The sequence below is a fragment of the Silurus meridionalis genome, chromosome 15 (assembly GCF_014805685.1).
Source record: "Silurus meridionalis isolate SWU-2019-XX chromosome 15, ASM1480568v1, whole genome shotgun sequence".
NCBI lineage: Eukaryota > Metazoa > Chordata > Actinopteri > Siluriformes > Siluridae > Silurus > Silurus meridionalis.
In genome coordinates, this window is record NC_060898.1 from 20,443,423 (window position 1) to 20,464,681 (window position 21,259).

The 21,259-nt window shown below is 41.3% G+C and overlaps 15 non-coding genes across 15 annotated transcripts; 9 read left to right on the forward strand and 6 right to left on the reverse strand.

Moving 5' to 3' along the window:
* Positions 1-126: 126 nt before the first annotated feature.
* Positions 127-199, reverse strand: trnav-cac. Its single transcript has one exon. It is a non-coding gene; the product is annotated as a tRNA-Val (tRNA).
* A 379-nt stretch (positions 200-578) lies between these two features.
* trnav-aac lies at positions 579-651 on the forward strand. Its single transcript has one exon. It is a non-coding gene; the product is annotated as a tRNA-Val (tRNA).
* A 2,849-nt stretch (positions 652-3,500) lies between these two features.
* Positions 3,501-3,573, forward strand: trnav-aac. Its single transcript has one exon. It is a non-coding gene; the product is annotated as a tRNA-Val (tRNA).
* Positions 3,574-5,056: 1,483 nt separating this feature from the next.
* Positions 5,057-5,129, reverse strand: trnav-cac. Its single transcript has one exon. It is a non-coding gene; the product is annotated as a tRNA-Val (tRNA).
* Positions 5,130-6,594: 1,465 nt separating this feature from the next.
* On the forward strand, positions 6,595-6,667 carry trnav-aac. The gene has a single exon. It is a non-coding gene; the product is annotated as a tRNA-Val (tRNA).
* Positions 6,668-7,199: 532 nt separating this feature from the next.
* Positions 7,200-7,271, reverse strand: trnav-cac. The gene has a single exon. It is a non-coding gene; the product is annotated as a tRNA-Val (tRNA).
* Positions 7,272-7,649: 378 nt separating this feature from the next.
* On the forward strand, positions 7,650-7,721 carry trnav-aac. The gene has a single exon. It is a non-coding gene; the product is annotated as a tRNA-Val (tRNA).
* Positions 7,722-10,498: 2,777 nt separating this feature from the next.
* trnav-aac lies at positions 10,499-10,571 on the forward strand. Its single transcript has one exon. It is a non-coding gene; the product is annotated as a tRNA-Val (tRNA).
* A 1,541-nt stretch (positions 10,572-12,112) lies between these two features.
* trnav-cac lies at positions 12,113-12,185 on the reverse strand. The gene has a single exon. It is a non-coding gene; the product is annotated as a tRNA-Val (tRNA).
* A 1,269-nt stretch (positions 12,186-13,454) lies between these two features.
* Positions 13,455-13,527, forward strand: trnav-aac. Its single transcript has one exon. It is a non-coding gene; the product is annotated as a tRNA-Val (tRNA).
* Positions 13,528-16,514: 2,987 nt separating this feature from the next.
* Positions 16,515-16,587, reverse strand: trnav-cac. Its single transcript has one exon. It is a non-coding gene; the product is annotated as a tRNA-Val (tRNA).
* Positions 16,588-16,979: 392 nt separating this feature from the next.
* trnav-aac lies at positions 16,980-17,052 on the forward strand. The gene has a single exon. It is a non-coding gene; the product is annotated as a tRNA-Val (tRNA).
* Positions 17,053-17,496: 444 nt separating this feature from the next.
* On the forward strand, positions 17,497-17,569 carry trnav-aac. Its single transcript has one exon. It is a non-coding gene; the product is annotated as a tRNA-Val (tRNA).
* A 2,779-nt stretch (positions 17,570-20,348) lies between these two features.
* trnav-cac lies at positions 20,349-20,421 on the reverse strand. The gene has a single exon. It is a non-coding gene; the product is annotated as a tRNA-Val (tRNA).
* Positions 20,422-20,813: 392 nt separating this feature from the next.
* Positions 20,814-20,886, forward strand: trnav-aac. The gene has a single exon. It is a non-coding gene; the product is annotated as a tRNA-Val (tRNA).
* The last annotated feature ends 373 nt before the right edge of the window (positions 20,887-21,259 follow it).

Below are 21,259 nucleotides of genomic sequence, written 5' to 3' on the forward strand. Positions count from 1 at the left end.
GTAGTTTATCTATCTGATAATTGTGATATAAGAAAATATTTCAGACATGCATGTAAGCTTGTATTGAAAAAAGTCTTGAAGTTGGTTAAATGTAAGATATTTGAGGAGGATAAAAAGAAACGCAGATGTTTCCGCCCGGTTTCGAACCGGGGACCTTTCGCGTGTGAGGCGAACGTGATAACCACTACACTACGGAAACTGATGATCTACTGCTCTATCCTGATCCTGTGCTTGTGTGAAACGGATTTATTTGTTTGGTCAATGTAAATACTTATAACTTTTATAAACAATTTTGTTGCATACAAACAAAAGGAGAACCTGCATGTATCTCTCAAAAACATAAAAAGACTATGTGCTTTGAAACTGTTGACAGGGACTATAAAGGACACTCACACACACGGTTGTCCACACGAAATGCAAGAAAACGTGATCTAACAGACCAGGTCTCCTGCTATTGCTCCATGGTCCAGTTCTGATATGTCTATTGTAGGACTTTCGGAGGTGGGGACATGCAGGGATCAGCATGGGCTCACTGACAGTTCTGCAGCCACAGACTCATACACTACCTGCAGCATTCAGTTTCCGTAGTGTAGTGGTTATCACGTTCGCCTAACACGCGAAAGGTCCCCGGTTCGAGACCGGGCGGAAACATAAGTGCAAATTTTTTTTTTTTTTACACCTCAAAACTCTTATTCTTATTTTCTGCTTAGAACATGGTGCCAGATACCACAGCACACCATCAGATATCTCATGAAGTCCATGCCATTTCTATATTTTAGTTCTGCTCTTGGATAAACTGGATTGCAAAGTCAGAAAGGATCTCTAGAAAGGATCTCTAGACACAGACATTCCTATCCACAGAACAGATGTCACATCGTCAGTAACCTCATCTACCCTTCCCTGTTGTCTCAATCTCAAACAGCGGTGGTAGGTGGGCTCTGAATTGTCAGTCTGCTGTAAGGAAAGCTGACTTCATCACAGGCTTGGCTTCCCACTACACATTCGACTTTCTGGCACTTACAGAGACCTGGATATCCCCACAGAACACTGCTACACCAGCTGCTCTGTCTTCTGCCTATGCTTTCTCTCATTCACCAAGAGAAACTGGTAGAGGTGGTGGTACAGGTCTACTTTTATCACGGAGATGGTGTTTCACACCTCTCCTTTGTCTCATTTAACCATCTCTTCTTTTGAATTTCATGCAGTTTCAGTTACCTCTCCAATCAACCTTTTCATCATTGTCATCTACCGCCCTCCTGGTCCCCTTGGGGACTTCCTAGAAGAGATGGACACGCCTCAGTACTTTCCCGCTGACAGTTCTTGGTGACTTCAACCTCCCATCCGACAAACTTCAGTCATCTTGCCTCTTGCCTATTGGCTGTTTCTGAGAAACTACATGCTGCTCGGTCAGCCAAGCTGTCATCTGTACTTATCTTTCTGGACCTTTCAGCAGCATTTGACACAGTCAACCACAAGACACTTTTGTCAACCCTCAAGAGCCTTGGTATCTGCGGAACAGCATGGGAATGGTTTGCTTCCTACCTGGAAGGTCGCTCATACCAGGTAACATGGAGGGGATCCACATCTGCCCCATGCAGACTCACCACTGGTGTCCCACAAGGCTCGGTACTTGGTCCCCTCCTTTTCTCCCTCTATACCCACTCCATTGGTGAAGTCATATCCTCACATGGGTTTTCTTATCACTGCTATGCAGATGACACTCAACTCATCTTTTCTTTCCTCCATCAGATACCACAGCTTCCGCTCGGATCTCAGCATGCTTGTCAGACATATCTTTATGGATGAGGGCTCACCAACTTAAACTCAACCCCAGCAAAACAGAACTGCTGGTCATCCCAAGTGATTCATCTCCAGGTCAAGATCTACAAATAACACTTCATGACTCTCTGCTCTCCCTTCAGCCACTGCTCGTAACCTTGGGGTAACTATGGACAATGAACTGTCTTTTTTCCCACATATCGCTAATGTTGCTCGTTCTTGTCGATTTCTTCTCTATAACATCCGAAGGATTCGACCATTTCTGTCCATACAGGCTGCCCAGTTGCTTGTTCAGTCTCTTGTCATTTCAAGACTGGACTACTGCAACTCTCTGCTGGCAGGTCTTCCCCTGAACGCTATTCGTCCACTGCAAATGATCCAAAACGCAGCTGCATGACTTGTGTTCAATCAGCCCAAGTTTTCCCACACCACCCCACTGCTGCGCTCCTTCACTGGCTTCCAGTAGCTGCACGTATCAGATTCAAAACACTGATGCTTGCCTACAAGGCCAAAAATGGACCAGCACCATCTTACCTCAGTGACCTCATCACATCTCGCACTGCACCACGCTGTCTGAGATCCTCCAGCACTGCTCGACTGGTACCACCTTCTCTCAGAATGAGAGGTAAGTACAATTCAAGGCTCTTCTCTGTTCTGGCACCAAAGTGGTGGAATGAACTTCCCCTAGATGTCCGTACAGCAGAGTCCCTGATTATCTTTAAGCGACGACTGAAGACCTACCTCTTCCTGAAATACCTAAATTAGCACTTTCCAAGTTTGTAGAATTCGAGTTATATTTATATTGAGTTTGTATTCTTGCATACCAGTGTAGATTTATTCACTACTAGAGATTTAAAGCACGTTTGTACGTCGCTCTGGATAAGGGCGTCTGCTAAATGCCGCAAATGTAAATGTAAATGTCTCTAGTGAACTAGTGAATAAGGGGTCTTTGTCCTAAAATGCATTTTCAAAAAGCAAAAAGCACCAGGTGAAATGTAAAAGCAGTTTTATTTTTGGTGCACTGACTGCTTCTTACTTGTAGAACATTGGGTTAATGTTCTATGTTTAACAAGCATTTGTATAAATGGGTATCTGTAGTGATGACGCCAGAGGTATGCGTAAGTATTAGTGTGTATTGGAATAGGAAAAAGCACATTTGAACATTATGGATGAACAAGGTTCTCAATAAAGGAGTTTAGTTTTCCCTTTTGTAAATAAATGAAAAAGAAACGGAAAATTAACAAACATTTCGTTTTATTTGAGTTTGACTTTTTGTGTAAACGACGAACATGAGCATGAACAAGTAACTTTTCAGAACATAAAACATCAACTGAAATGGATGTCTTATAAGAAAGAAAAACAGGCCAAAGTTTTGTTGTTTGTTCCTTTCTTTATTAATGAAGTGATATCTGTGATATCTGTAGCACCCTGTAGTGTGTGTAGCACACACCTTAAAATAATCTACCGCTCATGAACCACACCAGAGTTCGCCTTTCGACCTTATTCCTGCAAATCGTTTTATTTTATTTTAGATGGCATTGTTGCTTTTGTGCAGATTTTGTATATTTTTTTAATATATTTAAAAGACCTTTTTGCGGGAGTCTCGCAAAATTATTACAGCAATTATACACCAATTAAATCCCACGTTCACCAATTAAATCTTGTTCAATTGGTCGTGCAGTAGTGCAGGTCTCTTCATTATACCCCACCTACAGCATTCAGTTTCCGTAGTGTAGTGGTTATCACGTTCGCCTAACACGCGAAAGGTCCCCGGTTCGAGACCGGGCGGAAACATATTTGTATTTTTTTTATACCTCAAAATTCTTAAAACCTGCAAGAAATCCTCCTGTTTCGGTACAAAATGTACAAACAACCGCCAGGTGGAGACAAAACTGCAGTTAAGATGATAGATAGATAGATAGATAGATGATAGATAGATAGATAGATAGATAGATAGATAGATAGATAGATAGTTAGATTATCTATATATTATTACAAAATTATTATTATTATTATTATTATTATTATTATTATTATTATTATTATTAAGCTCTTGTCAACTGCAAAAATACCACTAAAAAAAAACATCTGCATGCAAAGCACAGCACTACAGATGTGTGTGTGTGTGTGTGTGTGTGTGTGTGTGTGTGTGTGTGTGTGTATAATGTTGAATATATGCAACATTATGCAATGTTGCATATATGGAAATGGAGACAGAAATATAGAAAACTTTTGCCGACTTTCCACCACTGCAGATCTACTGACTGCTCAGAATAAACTTTTTCCGTGGGAGACACATGTACGATGCCATCACAGCGGAGAGAGAGCAAATTCACAGCTCATTTGCTCTTTGCGGGAAGATAAACTGCCACGGTCAGTGATAATAGCACGAACTTTGTAAAAGCGTTCAGAATGTTTCAAGCTGATGATGAAGCAGAGAATGATGTAGACGAGGACGAGGTCATATTTATGGAATTGCATGATGTTTTATGAGATGACAGCGAAAGGTATGTTCTCCCTCCACATCACCGGTGTGCATCTCACACCTCAACCTTATAGACACAAACGATAGTTACATTCCTGACGGCGAAGGCAGATTGAAAAGCAGTGTACAGAAGTGCGACTGGAAAGTGTTCAAAATTTAGTTGATCATCTTATTGTTCTCTAAGAAGTTATTAAGCATTTTAAATGTTTAAGAAATGTCTTTTGCCCTAATATAACTTATTTCTTAATGGCAATTATCTATATTACACCTGTTACACCTGTAAGGCATGAAAGAGATACAAGTAACGCAAAAGCAACGCAAAAGTAATATAACGCATTACTTTTCATAAAAAGTAACTAAGTAACGTAATTAGTTACTTTTTTGGGGAGTAACTCAATATTGTAATGCATTACTTTTAAAAGTAACGTTGCCCAACACTGGTTAAGAGGCAGATGTAGAGGACAGGGGGTTTGGGGACGAATGATCTGCTGTGGCGACCCCTTAAGGGAGAAGCCGAAAGAAGAAGAAGCAGAAGAAGTAGAAGATTATTATTATTAATATTATTATTATTTTATTATTATTATAATTTTTTTATTATTATTTTATTATTATTTTATTACTGCAAATTACTTTATATACTTACAATAAGGATGCAATTGACTACATGTAGTTCATCTAGCTGATAATTGTGATATAAGAAAATATTTCAGACACGCATGTAAACTTGTATTGGAAAAAGTCTTGAAGTTGGTTAAATGTAAGATATTTGAGGAGGATAAAAAGAAACGCAGATGTTTCCGCCCGGTTTCGAACCGGGGACCTTTCGCGTGTGAGGCGAACGTGATAACCACTACACTACGGAAACTGATGACAAAAAGGCGCTGTCTTGATACTGTGATTGTGTGCAACGGATTTATTTGTTTGGTCAATGTAAATATTTATAACTTTTATAAACGAATTTGTTGCATATAAACAAAAGGAACCTGCATGTATCTATCTTCTTCTTCTTCTTCTTTCGTCTGCTCCCATTAGAAGTCGCCACAGCGGGTCATCCGTCTCCATAGCACCCTGTCTTTTACATCTGCCTCTTTCACACCAACTACCTGCATGTCTTCCTCACCACATCCATGAACCTCCTCCTTGGCCTTCCTCTTTCCACCTTCCTGGTGGCTCCATCCTCAGCATTCTTCTACCAATATAACTCATGTCCCTCTTCTGCACATGTCCAAACCATCTCAATCTCGCCTCACTCACCTTGTCACCAAAACATTCTACATGGGCTGTCCCTCTAATAAACTCATTTCTAATCCTGTCCATCTTTGTCAATCCCATCGAAAACCTTAACATCTTCAGCTCTGCTACCTCCAGCTCCGCCTCCTGTCTTTTACTCAATGCCACTGTCTCTATACCATACAACATTGCAGGTCTCACCATAGTCCTATAAACTTTCTCTTTCATTCTTACAGACACTCTTCTATCACAAATCACTCCTGTCACTCTTCTCCACCCACTCCACCCTGCCTGCACTCTTTTTTCACTTCTCTAACACACTCTCCATTACTTTGCACTGTTGACCCCGATACCTGAACTCCTCCACTTTCTCCACCTCTTCTCCCTGTTACCGCACCACCCACTGCCCTCCCTCTCATTTACGCACATGTACTCTGTCTTACTCCTATTGACTTTCATTCCCCTTCTTTCCAGAGCATACCTCCCCTCTCCAGGCTCTTCCCAACTTGCTCACTACTCACCACAAATCACAATATCATCTGCAAACATCATAGTCCAGGAGACTCCTGTCTGATCTCGTCCGTCAACCTGTCCATCACCACTGCAAACAGCAAAGGGCTCAGGGCTGATCCTTGATGCAGTCCAACCTTCACCCTGAACCAGTCTGTCTTTTCTACTGCACACTTCACTGCTGTCACACTGTCCTCATACATGTCCTGCACCACCCTCACATAATTTCTGACACACCTGACTTCCTCATACAATAAACATGCATGTATCTCTCAAAAACCTAAAAGACTTTTTGCTTTGAAACCGTTGACATGGACTATAAAGGACACACACACACACACACACACACACACACACACACACACACACACACACACACACACACACACAAACAAAACACAACACACACATGGTTGTCCACGTAAAATGCAAGAAAACGTGATCTAACAGACCAGGTCTCCTGATATTGCACCATGGTCCAGTTCTGATATGTCTGTTGTAGGACTTTCGGAGGTGGGTACATGCAGGGATCAGCATGGGCTCACTGACAGTTCTGCAGCCACAGACTCATACACTTTCTGCACCATTCAGTTTCCGTAGTGTAGTGGTTATCACGTTCGCCTAACACGCGAAAGGTCCCCGGTTCGAGACCGGGCGGAAACATATATGCAATTTTTAGTACCTCAAAATTCTTAGAACTTGCAAGAAATCCTCCTGTTTTGGTACAGAAATGTACAAACAACCGCCAGGTGGAGACACAACTGCAGTTTTAGATGATAGATAGATAGATAGATAGATAGATAGATAGATAGATAGATAGATAGATAGATAGATAGATAGACAGACAGACAGATAGATAGATAGATATAGAGACAGATGTAGAGGACAGGGGGTATGGAGACGGATGATCCGCTGTGGCGACCTCTAATGGGAGAAGCAGAAATAAGAAGAAGCAAAAGTGTTTTATTATTATTATTATTATTATTATTATTATTGTTATTATTATTATTATTATTACTTCTACTGCAAATTACTTTATATAATTACAATAAGGATGCTATTTACTATATGTAGTTTATCTATCTGATAATTGTGATATAAGAAAATATTTCAGACATGCATGTAAGCTTGTATTGAAAAAAGTCTTGAAGTTGGTTAAATGTAAGATATTTGAGGAGGATAAAAGAAACGCAGATGTTTCCGCCGGTTTCGAACCGGGGACCTTTCGCGTGTGAGGCGAACGTGATAACCACTACACTACGGAAACTGATGATCTACTGCTCTATCCTGATCCTGTGCTTGTGTGAAACGGATTTATTTGTTTGGTCAATGTAAATACTTATAACTTTTATAAACAATTTTGTTGCATACAAACAAAAGGAGAACCTGCATGTATCTCTCAAAACATAAAAAGACTATGTGCTTTGAAACTGTTGACAGGGACTATAAAGGACACTCACACACACGGTTGTCCACACGAAATGCAAGAAAACGTGATCTAACAGACCAGGTCTCCTGCTATTGCTCCATGGTCCAGTTCTGATATGTCTATTGTAGGACTTTCGGAGGTGGGGACATGCAGGGATCAGCATGGGCTCACTGACAGTTCTGCAGCCACAGACTCATACACTACCTGCAGCATTCAGTTTCCGTAGTGTAGTGGTTATCACGTTCGCCTAACACGCGAAAGGTCCCCGGTTCGAGACCGGCGGAAACATAAGTGCAAATTTTTTTTTACACCTCAAAACTCTTATTCTTATTTTCTGCTTAGAACATGGTGCCAGATACCACAGCACACCATCAGATATCTCATGAAGTCCATGCCATTTCTATATTTTAGTTCTGCTCTTGGATAAACTGGATTGCAAAGTCAGAAAGGATCTCTAGAAAGGATCTCTAGACACAGACATTCCTATCCACAGAACAGATGTCACATCGTCAGTAACCTCATCTACCCTTCCCTGTTGTCTCAATCTCAAACAGCGGTGGTAGGTGGGCTCTGGAATTGTCAGTCTGCTGTAAGGAAAGCTGACTTCATCACAGGCTTGGCTTCCCACTACACATTCGACTTTCTGGCACTTACAGAGACCTGGATATCCCCACAGAACACTGCTACACCAGCTGCTCTGTCTTCTGCCTATGCTTTCTCTCATTCACCAAGAGAAACTGGTAGAGGTGGTGGTACAGGTCTACTTTTATCACGGAGATGGTGTTTCACACCTCTCCTTTGTCTCATTTAACCATCTCTTCTTTTGAATTTCATGCAGTTTCAGTTACCTCTCAATCAACCTTTTCATCATTGTCATCTACCGCCCTCCTGGTCCCCTTGGGGACTTCCTAGAAGAGATGGACACGCTCCTCAGTACTTTCCCCGCTGACAGTTCTTGGTGACTTCAACCTCCCATCCGACAAACTTCAGTCATCTTGCCTCTTGCCTATTGGCTGTTTCTGAGAAACTACATGCTGCTCGGTCAGCCAAGCTGTCATCTGTACTTATCTTTCTGGACCTTTCAGCAGCATTTGACACAGTCAACCACAAGACACTTTTGTCAACCCTCAAGAGCCTTGGTATCTGCGGAACAGCATGGGAATGGTTTGCTTCCTACCTGGAAGGTCGCTCATACCAGGTAACATGGAGGGGATCCACATCTGCCCCATGCAGACTCACCACTGGTGTCCCACAAGGCTCGGTACTTGGTCCCCTCCTTTTCTCCCTCTATACCCACTCCATTGGTGAAGTCATATCCTCACATGGGTTTTCTTATCACTGCTATGCAGATGACACTCAACTCATCTTTTCTTTCCTCCATCAGATACCACAGCTTCCGCTCGGATCTCAGCATGCTTGTCAGACATATCTTTATGGATGAGGGCTCACCAGATCTACAAATAACACTTCATGACTCTCTGCTCTCCTTCAGCCACTGCTCGTAACCTTGGGGTAACTATGGACAATGAACTGTCTTTTTTCCCACATATCGCTAATGTTGCTCGTTCTTGTCGATTTCTTCTCTATAACATCCGAAGGATTCGACCATTTCTGTCCATACAGGCTGCCCAGTTGCTTGTTCAGTCTCTTGTCATTTCAAGACTGGACTACTGCAACTCTCTGCTGGCAGGTCTTCCCCTGAACGCTATTCGTCCACTGCAAATGATCCAAAACGCAGCTGCACGACTTGTGTTCAATCAGCCCAAGTTTTCCCACACCACCCCACTGCTGCGCTCCTTCACTGGCTTCCAGTAGCTGCACGTATCAGATTCAAAACACTGATGCTTGCCTACAAGGCCAAAATGGACCAGCACCATCTTACCTCAGTGACCTCATCACATCTCGCACTGCACCACGCTGTCTGAGATCCTCCAGCACTGCTCGACTGGTACCACCTTCTCTCAGAATGAGAGGTAAGTACAATTCAAGGCTCTTCTCTGTTCTGGCACCAAAGTGGTGGAATGAACTTCCCCTAGATGTCCGTACAGCAGAGTCCCTGATTATCTTTAAGCGGCGACTGAAGACCTACCTCTTCCTGAAATACCTAAATTAGCACTTTCCAAGTTTGTAGAATTCGAGTTATATTTATATTGAGTTTGTATTCTTGCATACCAGTGTAGATTTATTCACTACTAGAGATTTAAAGCACGTTTGTACGTCGCTCTGGATAAGGCGTCTGCTAAATGCCGCAAATGTAAATGTAAATGTCTCTAGTGAACTAGTGAATAAGGGGTCTTTGTCCTAAAATGCATTTTCAAAAAGCAAAAAGCACCAGGTGAAATGTAAAAGCAGTTTTATTTTTGGTGCACTGACTGCTTCTTACTTGTAGAACATTGGGTTAATGTTCTATGTTTAACAAGCATTTGTATAAATGGGTATCTGTAGTGATGACGCCAGAGGTATGCGTAAGTATTAGTGTGTATTGGAATAGGAAAAGCACATTTGAACATTATGGATGAACAAGGTTCTCAATAAAGGAGTTTAGTTTTCCCTTTTGTAAATAAATGAAAAAGAAACGGAAAATTAACAAACATTTCGTTTTATTTGAGTTTGACTTTTTGTGTAAACGACGAACATGAGCATGAACAAGTAACTTTTCAGAACATAAAACATCAACTGAAATGGATGTCTTATAAGAAAGAAAAACAGGCCAAAGTTTTGTTGTTTGTTCCTTTCTTTATTAATGAAGTGATATCTGTGATATCTGTAGCACCCTGTAGTGTGTGTAGCACACACCTTAAAATAATCTACCGCTCATGAACCACACCAGAGTTCGCCTTTCGACCTTATTCCTGCAAATCGTTTTATTTTATTTTAGATGGCATTGTTGCTTTTGTGCAGATTTTGTATATTTTTTTAATATATTTAAAAGACCTTTTTGCGGGAGTCTCGCAAAATTATTACAGCAATTATACACCAATTAAATCCCACGTTCACCAATTAAATCTTGTTCAATTGGTCGCAGTAGTGCAGGTCTCTTCATTATACCCCACCTACAGCATTCAGTTTCCGTAGTGTAGTGGTTATCACGTTCGCCTAACACGCGAAAGGTCCCCGGTTCGAGACCGGGCGGAAACATATTTGTATTTTTTTTTTTATACCTCAAAATTCTTAAAACCTGCAAGAAATCCTCCTGTTTCGGTACAGAAATGTACAAACAACCGCCAGGTGGGGACAAAACTGCAGTTAAGATGATAGATAGATAGATAGATAGATAGATAGATGATAGATAGATAGATAGATAGATAGATAGATAGATAGATAGATAGATAGATAGATAGATAGATAGATAGATAGATAGATAGTTAGATTATCTATATATTATTACAAAATTATTATTATTATTATTATTATTATTATTATTATTAAGCTCTTGTCAACTGCAAAAAATACCACTTAAAAAAAAAAAACATCTGCATGCAAAGCACAGCACTACAGATGTGTGTGTGTGTGTGTGTGTGTGTGTGTGTGTGTGTGTGTGTGTGTGTGTGTATAATGTTGAATATATGCAACATTATGCAATGTTGCATATATGGAAATGGAGACAGAAATATAGAAAACTTTTGCCGACTTTCCACCACTGCAGATCTACTGACTGCTCAGAATAAACTTTTTCCGTGGGAGACACATGTACGATGCCATCACAGCGGAGAGAGAGCAAATTCACAGCTCATTTGCTCTTTGTGGGAAGATAAACTGCCACGGTCACTGATAATAGCACGAACTTTGTAAAAGCGTTCAGAATGTTTCAAGCTGATGATGAAGCAGAGAATGATGTAGACGAGGACGAGGTCATATTTATGGAATTGCATGATGTTTTATGAGATGACAGCGAAAGGTATGTTCTCCCTCCACATCACCGGTGTGCAGCCCACACCCTTAACCTTATAGACACAAACGATAGTTACATTCCTGACGGCGAAGGCAGATTGAAAAGCAGTGTACAGAAGTGCGACTGGAAAGTGTTCAAAATTTAGTTGATCATCTTATTGTTCTCTAAGAAGTTATTAAGCATTTTAAATGTTTAAGAAATGTCTTTTGCCCTAATATAACTTATTTCTTAATGGCAATTATCTATATTACACCTGTTACACCTGTAAGGCATGAAAGAGATACAAGTAACGCAAAAGCAACGCAAAAGTAATATAACGCATTACTTTTCATAAAAAGTAACTAAGTAACGTAATTAGTTACTTTTTTGGGGAGTAACTCAATATTGTAATGCATTACTTTTAAAAGTAACGTTGCCCAACACTGGTTAAGAGGCAGATGTAGAGGACAGGGGTTTGGGGACGAATGATCTGCTGTGGCGACCCCTTAAGGGAGAAGCCGAGAGAAGAAGAAGCAGAAGAAGTAGAAGATTATTATTAATATTATTATTATTATTTTATTATTATTATTCTTATTTTATTTATTTATTATTATTTTTTATTATTATTTTTATTACTGCAAATTACTTTATATACTTACAATAAGGATGCAATTGACTACATGTAGTTCATCTAGCTGATAATTGTGATATAAGAAAATATTTCAGACACGCATGTAAACTTGTATTGGAAAAAGTCTTGAAGTTGGTTAAATGTAAGATATTTGAGGAGGATAAAAAGAAACGCAGATGTTTCCGCCCGGTTTCGAACCGGGGACCTTTCGCGTGTGAGGCGAACGTGATAACCACTACACTACGGAAACTGATGACCAAAAGTTCTGTCTTGATACTGTGATTGTGTGCAACGGATTTATTTGTTTGGTCAATGTAAATATTTATAACTTTTATAAACGAATTTGTTGCATATAAACAAAAGCAACCTGCATGTATCTCTCTTTTTCTTCTTCTTCTTCTTCTTCTTTTGTCTTAGGGGTCGCCACAGCGGGTCATCCGTCTCCATAGCACCCTGTCTTCTACATCTGCCTCTTTCACACCAACTACCTGCATGTCTTCCCTCACCACATCCATGAACCTTCTCCTTGGCCTTCCTCTTTTCCACCTTCCTGGTGGCTCCATCCTCAGCATTCTTCTACCAATATAACTCCTGTCCCTCCTCTGCACATGTCCAAACCATCTCAATCTCGCCTCCCTCACCTTGTCACCAAAACATTCTACATGGGCTGTCCCTCTAATAAACTCATTTCTAATCCTGTCCATCCTCGTCAATCCCATCGAAAACCTTAACATCTTCAGCTCTGCTACCTCCAGCTCCACCTCCTGTCTTTTACTCAATGCCACTGTCTCTAATCCATACAACATCGCAGGTCTCACCACAGTCCTATAAACTTTCCCTTCCACTCTCACAGATACTCTTCTATCACAAATCACTCCTGTCACTCTTCTCCACCCACTCCACCCTGCCTGCCTGCACTCTTTTTTTTCACTTCTCTAACACATTCTCCATTACTTTTGACCCCAGATACCTGAACTCCTCCACTTTCTCCACCTCTTCTCCCTGTTACCGCATCACTCCACTGCCCTCCCTCTCATTTACGCACATGTACTCTGTCTTACTCCTACTGACTTTTATTCCCCTTCTCTCCAGCGCATACCTCCACCTCTCCAGGCTCTTCTCAACCTGCTCACTACTCTCACCACAAATCACAATATCATCTGCAAACATCATAGTTCAGGGAGACTGCTGTCTGACCTCGTCCGTCAACCTGTCAATCACCACTGCAAACAGGAAAGGGCTCTTAGCCGATCCTTGATGCAGTCCAACCTTCACCCCGAACCAGTCTGTCTTTTCTACTGCACACTTCACTGCTGTCACACTGTCCTCATACATGTCCTGCACCACCCTCACATAATTCTCTGACACACCTGACTTCCTCATACAATAAACCTGCATGTATCTCTCAAAAACCTAAAAGACTTTTTGCTTTGAAACCGTTGACATGGACTATAAAGGACACACACACACACACACAAACACACACACACAAACAATACACAAGACACACGCACACTCAGTTTCCGTAGTGTAGTGGTTATCACGTTCGCCTAACACGCGAAAGGTCCCCGGTTCGAGACCGGGCGGAAACAAAAGTAATTTTTTTTTTTATACCTCAAAATTCTTAAAACCTGCAAGAAATCCTCCTGTTTTGGTACAAAAATGTACAAACAACCGCCAGGTGGAGACACAACTGGATCTGCAGTTTTAGATAGATAGATAGATAGATAGATAGATAGATAGATAGATAGATAGATAGATAGATAGATAGATAGATAGATAGAAGGAGGAAAAGAGGAAGACCAAGGAGGAGGTTTATGGATGTGTTGAGGGAAGACATGCAAGTAGTTTGGTTGAAAGATGCAGATGTAGAGGACAGGGGAGTATGGAGACGGATGATCCGCTGTGGCGACCCCTAATGGGAGAAGCCGAAAGAAAAAAAAGCAAAAGAAAAAGAAGATTATTATTTTTTTTTTTTTTTTTTTTTTTTTACTTTTACTGCAAATTACTTTATATAATTACAATAAGGATGCAATTGACTACATGTAGTTCATCTAGCTGATAATTGTGATAGAAAATATTTCAGGAAAATGAGAAGTGTAGAGAAGAAAGATTCTGGAGTGAATTAGATGAAGTGGTAGATGGTGTACCTAGGGAAGAACGATTGGTGATTGGGGCAGACTTTAATGGGCATGTAAGTGAAGGGAACAGAGGTGATGAGGAGGTGATGGGTAGGTATGGTTTTAAGGAGAGGAATGTAGAAGGGCAGATGGTGGTAGATTTTGCAAAAAGGATGGAAATGGCAGTGGTGAATACGTATTTTAAGAAGAAGGATGATCATAGGGTGACCTAAAGGAGTGGGGGAAGGTGCACACAGGTGGACTATGTTCATTGTAGGAGATGCAACCTGTAGGAGATTGGAGACTGTAAGGTGTTGGTGGGGGACAGTGTAGCTAGACAGCATCGGATGGTGGTCTGTAGGATGGTTTTGGAGACGAAGAAGAAGAGGAGGAGAGTGAGGACTGAAAGAAGAATAAAATGGTGGAAACTGAAGGAGGATGCAACCTCCTTCAGGGATCAGGTTCAGGGAAGAGGTCAGACAGGGGTTTGGTGGTGGTGAAGAGGTGCTGGATGACTGGGCAACTACTGCAGGAGTGATGTGGGAGGCAGCTAGAAAGGTACTTGGTGTGACATCTGGAAATAGAAAGGAAGACAAAGAGACGTGGTGGTGGAATGAGGAAGTGCAGGAGAGCATAAGAAGAAAGAGGTTGGCAAAACAGAAGTGGGATCGACAGAGTGATGAAAAAAGTAGGCAGATGCGGCAGCAGGTAAAGAGGGATGTGGCGAAAGCCAAGGAAAAGGCATATGAGGAGCTGTATGAGAAGTTGGACACTAAGGGAGGAGAAAAGGATTTGTACGGATTGGCCAGGCAGAGGGACCGAGCTGGGAAGGATGTACTGCAAGTTAGAGCAATAAAGGATGGAGATGGAAATGTGTTAAATAGTGAGGAGAGTGTGTTAAGAAGATGGAAGGAGTATTTTGAGCAGCTAATGAATGAGGAAAATGAGAGAGAGAGCAGGTTGGATGGTGTGGAGATGCTGAAGCAGGAAGTCAATAGGATTAGTAAGGGGGAAGTGAGAGCAGTGATTAAGAGAATGAAGAGTGAAAAGTCGTTTGGACCAGATACATGTAGAAGCGTGGAGATGTTTAGGAGAGATGGCAGTGGAGTTTTTAACCAGATTGTTTAACAAGATTCTGGAAGGTGAGTAGATGCCTGAGGAATGGAGAAGGATTGCTGGTGACGATCTTTAAGCATAAGGGAGATGTGCAGACCTGCAGTAACTACAGGGGAATTAGGTTGATCAGTCACACCATGAAGTTATGGCAAAGAGTAGTGGAAGCCAGGCTGAGAGAAGAGGTAACCATCTGTGAGCAACAGTATGGTTTCATGCTGAGGAAGAGCACCACAGCGTGAAAGCGTACGACAGGGTGCCAAGAGAGTAGTTGTGGTACTGTATGAGGAAGTCAGGTGTGTCAGAGAAGTATATGAGGGTGGTGCAGGATATGTATGAGGACAGTGTGACAGTGATGTGTGAAGTAGGAACAACAGACTGGTTCAGGGTGAAAGTGGGACTGCATCAAGGATAGGCCATGAGCCCTTTTCTGTTTGCATTGGTGATGGACAGGTTGACAGACGAGGTCAGACAGGAGTCTCCCTGGACTATGATGTTTGCAGAAGAAATTGTGATTTGTGGTGAGAGTAGGGAGCAAGTTGGGAAGAGCCTGGAGAGGTGGAGGTATGCGCTGGAGAGAAGGGGAATGAAAGTCAGTAGGAGTAAGACAGAGTACGTGTGTGAATGAGAGGGAGGGCAGTGGAGTGGTGTGGTTGCAGAGAGAAGAGGTGGAGAAGGTGGAGGAGTTCAGGTACCTGGGGTCAACAGTGCAAAGTAATGGAGAGTGTGTTAGAGAAGTAAAGAAAAGAGTGCAGGCAGGGTGGAGTGGGTGGAGAAGAGTGACAGGAGTGATTTGTGATAGAAGAGTATCTGTGAGAGTGGAAGGGAAAGTTTATAGGACTGTGGTGAGACCTGCGATGTTGTATGGATTAGAGACAGTGGCACTGAGTAAAAGACAGGAGGTGTAGCTGGAGGTAGCAGAGCTTAAGGTGTTGTGGTTTTCGTTGGGAATGACGAGGATGGACAGGATTAGAAATGAGTTTATTAGAGGGACAGCCCATGTAGGATGTTTTGGTGACAAGGTGAAGAAGGCGAGATTGGTTTGGACATGTGCAGAGGAGGGACATGAGTTATATTGGTAGAAGAATGCTGAGGATGGAGCCACCAGGTAGAAGGAAAAGAAGAAGACCAAGGAGGAGGTTTATGGATGTGGTGAGGGAAGACATGCAGGTAGTTGGTGTGAAAGAGGCAGATGTAGAGGACAGGGTGGTATGGAGATGGATGATCCGCTGTGGCGACCCCTAATGGGAGCAGCCAAAAAAAGAAGAAGATGTAAGCTTGTATTGGAAAATGTCTTGAAGTTGGTTAAATGTAAGATATGTGAGGAGGATATAAAGGAACACAAATGTTTCCACCCGGTTTCGAACAGGGGACCTTTCGCGTGTGAGGCGAACGTGATAACCACTACACTACGGAAACTGATGATCTACAACTCTATCCTGATCCCCTGATAGTGTGAAACGGATTTATTTGTTTGGTCAGTGTAAATATTTATACTTTTTTATAAACAATTTTGTTGCATATAAACAAAAGGAGAACCTGCATGTATCTCTCAAAAACATAAAAAGACTATTTGCTTTGAAACCGTTGACAGGGACTATAAAGGACACACACACACACACACACACACACGGTTGTCCACATGAAATGCAAGAAAACGTGATCTAACAGACCAGGTCTCCTGATATTGCTCTATGGTCCAGTTCTGATATGTCTATTGTAGGACTTTCGGAGGTGGGGACATGCAGGTGTCAGCGTGGGCTCACTGACAGTTCTGCAGCCACAGACTCATACACTACCGGCAGCATTCAGTTTCCGTAGTGTAGTGGTTATCACGTTCGCCTAACACGCGAAAGGTCCCCGGTTCGAGACCGGGCGGAAACACACGTGCAAAAAGTTTTTTTTTTTTTTTTTTTTTTACACCTCAAAACTCTTATTCTTATTTTCTGCTTAGAACATGGAGCCAGATACCACAGCACACCATCAGATATCTCATGAAGTCCATGCCATTTCTATATTTTAGTTCTGCTCTTGGATAAACTGGATTGCAAAGTCAGAAGGATCTCTAGTGAACTAGCTTCCTAAAATGCATTTTCCTATTTACCGCTCCTGAACCACACCAGAGTTCGCTTTCGACCTTATTCCTGCAAATCGTTTTATTTTATTTTATATGCCATTGTTGCTTTTGTGCAGATTTTTTTTCTTTTTTTATATATATATATTAATACCTTATTACACCAATTAAATCCCATGTTCACCAATTAAATCTTGTTAAATTGATCGTGCAGTAGTGCAGGTCACTACATTATACACTCACTATAGCACTCAGTTTCCGTAGTGTAGTGGTTATCACGTTCGCCTAACACGCGAAAGGTCCCCGGTTCGAGACCGGGCGGAAACAAATATCAACTTTTATTTATTTTTAAGCCTCAAACTTTTAAAACATACAAGAAATCCTCCAGTTTTTGTACAAAAGGATGTCCTGGCCAAACAAGTCTGATGTATGAAGACCCAACCTTCTGCACACATTACACCACTTCATCATGGTTACAATATTCCCTAAAAATCATGGCCTCTTTCAGCAGGGTAATGCACTCTTCCAAACCACAAAAGATTCAAGAATGGTTAGAGGAACATTGGTATTTGTCCTAATATTACAATCTGATGCAGAATCTGTGGGATATCCTGGTGAAAGCGGTCTGATCGATGAAGGTCCCACTTTCTGTTGTAGGTGGTTCCTGCTGGTGGCATGTGGTACCAGATACCACAGCAAACTCTCATAAGTCTTATAAAGGCTATGACATTTCCATATAATATATAATTCATAGTTGGCACGATGACAATGTCTCCACTTCTATAAATAGGCTTATGTTCAATAAAAACATTTTTGGTATAGATCTGTAGTTAATCTTGAGTTACTATCAGTATTTGTTATTTACCCTTCTAAAGAATGCGACATTTCAAATACAGATTTATTCACATACCTTAGGTTGTTGGACCATAACTGCTAGAAGATCATCATGAACTGTGTGCAAATGGTTGTTAATCACTCCACAGTACATGAACAATTAGGACTCAGGCCTACTTGGAACCTTAAATAACCATAAGTTACAGGAGTAGAAAGCTGAATGATCAGTGTTTGATGCTCTGCATTTTTTTACATGAGGTCTACTGTGAGATGATGCATTTTGTAAAATGTTAGCATTACGAACACTGTACTACATAATTGTTTAACCCAATATACCTGCCTAAAATATAGTGCCCCAAGGCACTATTTTTTGTGTGTTTTGACCATCTATATCTCACCAGCTGAAAAATATGTGCGTCTGCAATTCAAGGTGCTTATTTATGGTTTTAAAACGTGAGACAAGGTAAAGTTGTGTTAAGACTACAGACTACATGCATAAGAGAAGAAAACCCATATTAACACTAGCATTACAAAAATATAGGACAAAATAGACAAATATTAAACAAATGGTTTATTTCTAACAATTTATCAATTACACTATAGGAATGAGAGCTCAAAAAAGGCAGAAAAGCCACCTTGTTATAGGCATTAAGTTTAATCTTACTGATTACTACATTTTACCAAAAGTAAAAGCGCCAAAGTCAAAACAAATCAAAACTGTTAACCGCAGAAAACAGGACCTAAATGCTCTTATATTACTAGACAACTCTAAATCAAATCACTTCTTAACCACCCCCACACCCCAGCCCTTACTCGGTGCATGTGAATTGCAGAAGCATAAAAAATAAAATAAAAAAAAAAGTTCTTGGAAACACCAGGAAAAAAAAAAATTACTCAAACATTTTATTTCAAAAGCTTGGGCAGCTCACAATCCTCATACGCTGTAAATTCAGTTGATATGTAAAATACAACCATACAATACATTAGATTCAAAAAAGGTACCAAAAAGTACAGTAAAAATTACACTTCCACCACTGGAAATGTGGACAAAGAAAATAAAACAAGAAATAAAAAGTGTGGAATGAGACACAGCGTCCCCATTCATCCGTTGTCCTGTACAAATGGAGCACGAGTCCCATCATACAAAAAAAAAAAAGAAAAAAGAGAAAAAGGAGAGCGAGTGTCCCATCGTGGATGACCTCTTGCTGCTGTTATGGGTTCTTGGGTTGAAAATACTTATGGCCTGAAGAGGAGAAAAAGTGCAGGAATGATGAGTGTAAAACAAAGAGGAAGTTAAAGAGAAAGGACATGCTCCTGAAGAATAAGCAGTGAAGAGTTGAGTACCAGAGCACCACAGATGCCTTATTTGCTTTGAGAATATTGATGGAGAAGTATAGAGAAGGACAGAAGGAATTGCATTGTGTATTTGTGGATTTAGTGAAAGCGTACGACAAGTTGGGAAGAGCCTGGAGAGGTGGAGGTATGCACTGGAGAGAAGGGGAATGAAAGTCAGTAGGAGTAAGACAGAGTACATGTGTTTGAATGAGAGGGAGGGCAGTGGAGTGATGCGGTTGCAGGGAGATGAGGTGGAGAAGGTGGAGGAGTTCAGGTACCTGGGGTCAACAGTGCAAAGTAATGGAGTGTGTTTCAGAGAAGTAAAGAAAAGAGTGCAGACAGGGTGGAGTGGGTGGAGAAGAGTGATAGCAGGAGTGATTTGTGATAGAAGAGTATATGCTAGAATGAAAGGGAAAGTTTATAGGACTGTGGTGAGACCTGCGATGTTGTATGGATTAGAGACAGTGGCATTGAGTAAAAGACAGGAGGCGGAGCTGGAGGTAGCAGAGCTGAAGATGTTAAGGTTTTGGTTGGGATTGACGAGGATGGACAGGTTTAGAAATGAGTTTATTAGAAGGACAGCCCATGTAGGATGTTTTGGTGACAAGGTGAGGGAGGTGAGATTGAGATGGTTTGGACATGTGCAGAGGAGGGACATGAGTTATATTGGTAGAAGAATGCTGAGAATGGAGCCACCAGGTAGAAGGAAAAGAAGAAGACCAAGGAGGAGGTTCATGGATGTGGTGAGGGAAGACATGCAGGTAGTTGGTGTGAAAGAGGCAGATGTAGAGGACAGGGTGGTATGGAGATGGATGATCCGCTGTGGCGACCCCTAATGGGAGCAGCCAAAAAACGAAGAAGATGTGCGCTTGTATTGGAAAAAGTCTTGAAGTTGGTTAAATGTAAGACATTTGAGGAGGATATAAAGGAACACAAATGTTTCCGCCCGGTTTCGAACCGGGGACCTTTCGCGTGTGAGGCGAACGTGATAACCACTACACTACGGAAACTGATGATCTACAGCTCTATCCTGATCCCCTGATAGTGTGAAACGGATTTATTTGTTTGGTCAATGTAAATATTTATACTTTTTTATAAACAATTTTGTTGCATATAAACAAAAGGAGAACCTGCATGTATCTCTCAAAAACATAAAAAGACTATTTGCTTTGAAACCGTTGACAGGGACTATAAAGGACACTCACACACACACACACACACACGGTTGTCCACATGAAATGCAAGAAAACGTGATCTAACAGACCAGGTCTCCTGATATTGCTCTATGGTCCAGTTCTGATATGTCTATTGTAGGACTTTCGGAGGTGGGGACATGCAGGTGTCAGCGTGGGCTCACTGACAGTTCTGCAGCCACAGACTCATACACTACCTGCAGCATTCAGTTTCCGTAGTGTAGTGGTTATCACGTTCGCCTAACACGCGAAAGGTCCCCGGTTCGAGACCGGGCGGAAACACATGTGCAAATTGTTTTGTTTTTTTTTACACCTCAAAACTCTTATTCTTATTTTCTGCTTAGAACATGGAGCCAGATACCACAGCACACCATCAGATATCTCATGAAGTCCATGCCATTTCTATATTTTAGTTCTGCTCTTGGATAAACTGGATTGCAAAGTCAGAAGGATCTCTAGTGAACTAGCTTCCTAAAATGCATTTTCCTATTTACCGCTCCTGAACCACACCAGAGTTCGCTTTCGACCTTATTCCTGCAAATCGTTTTATTTTATTTTATATGCCATTGTTGCTTTTGTGCAGATTTTTTTTCTTTTTTTATATATATATTAAAATACCTTATTACACCAATTAAATCCCATGTTCACCAATTAA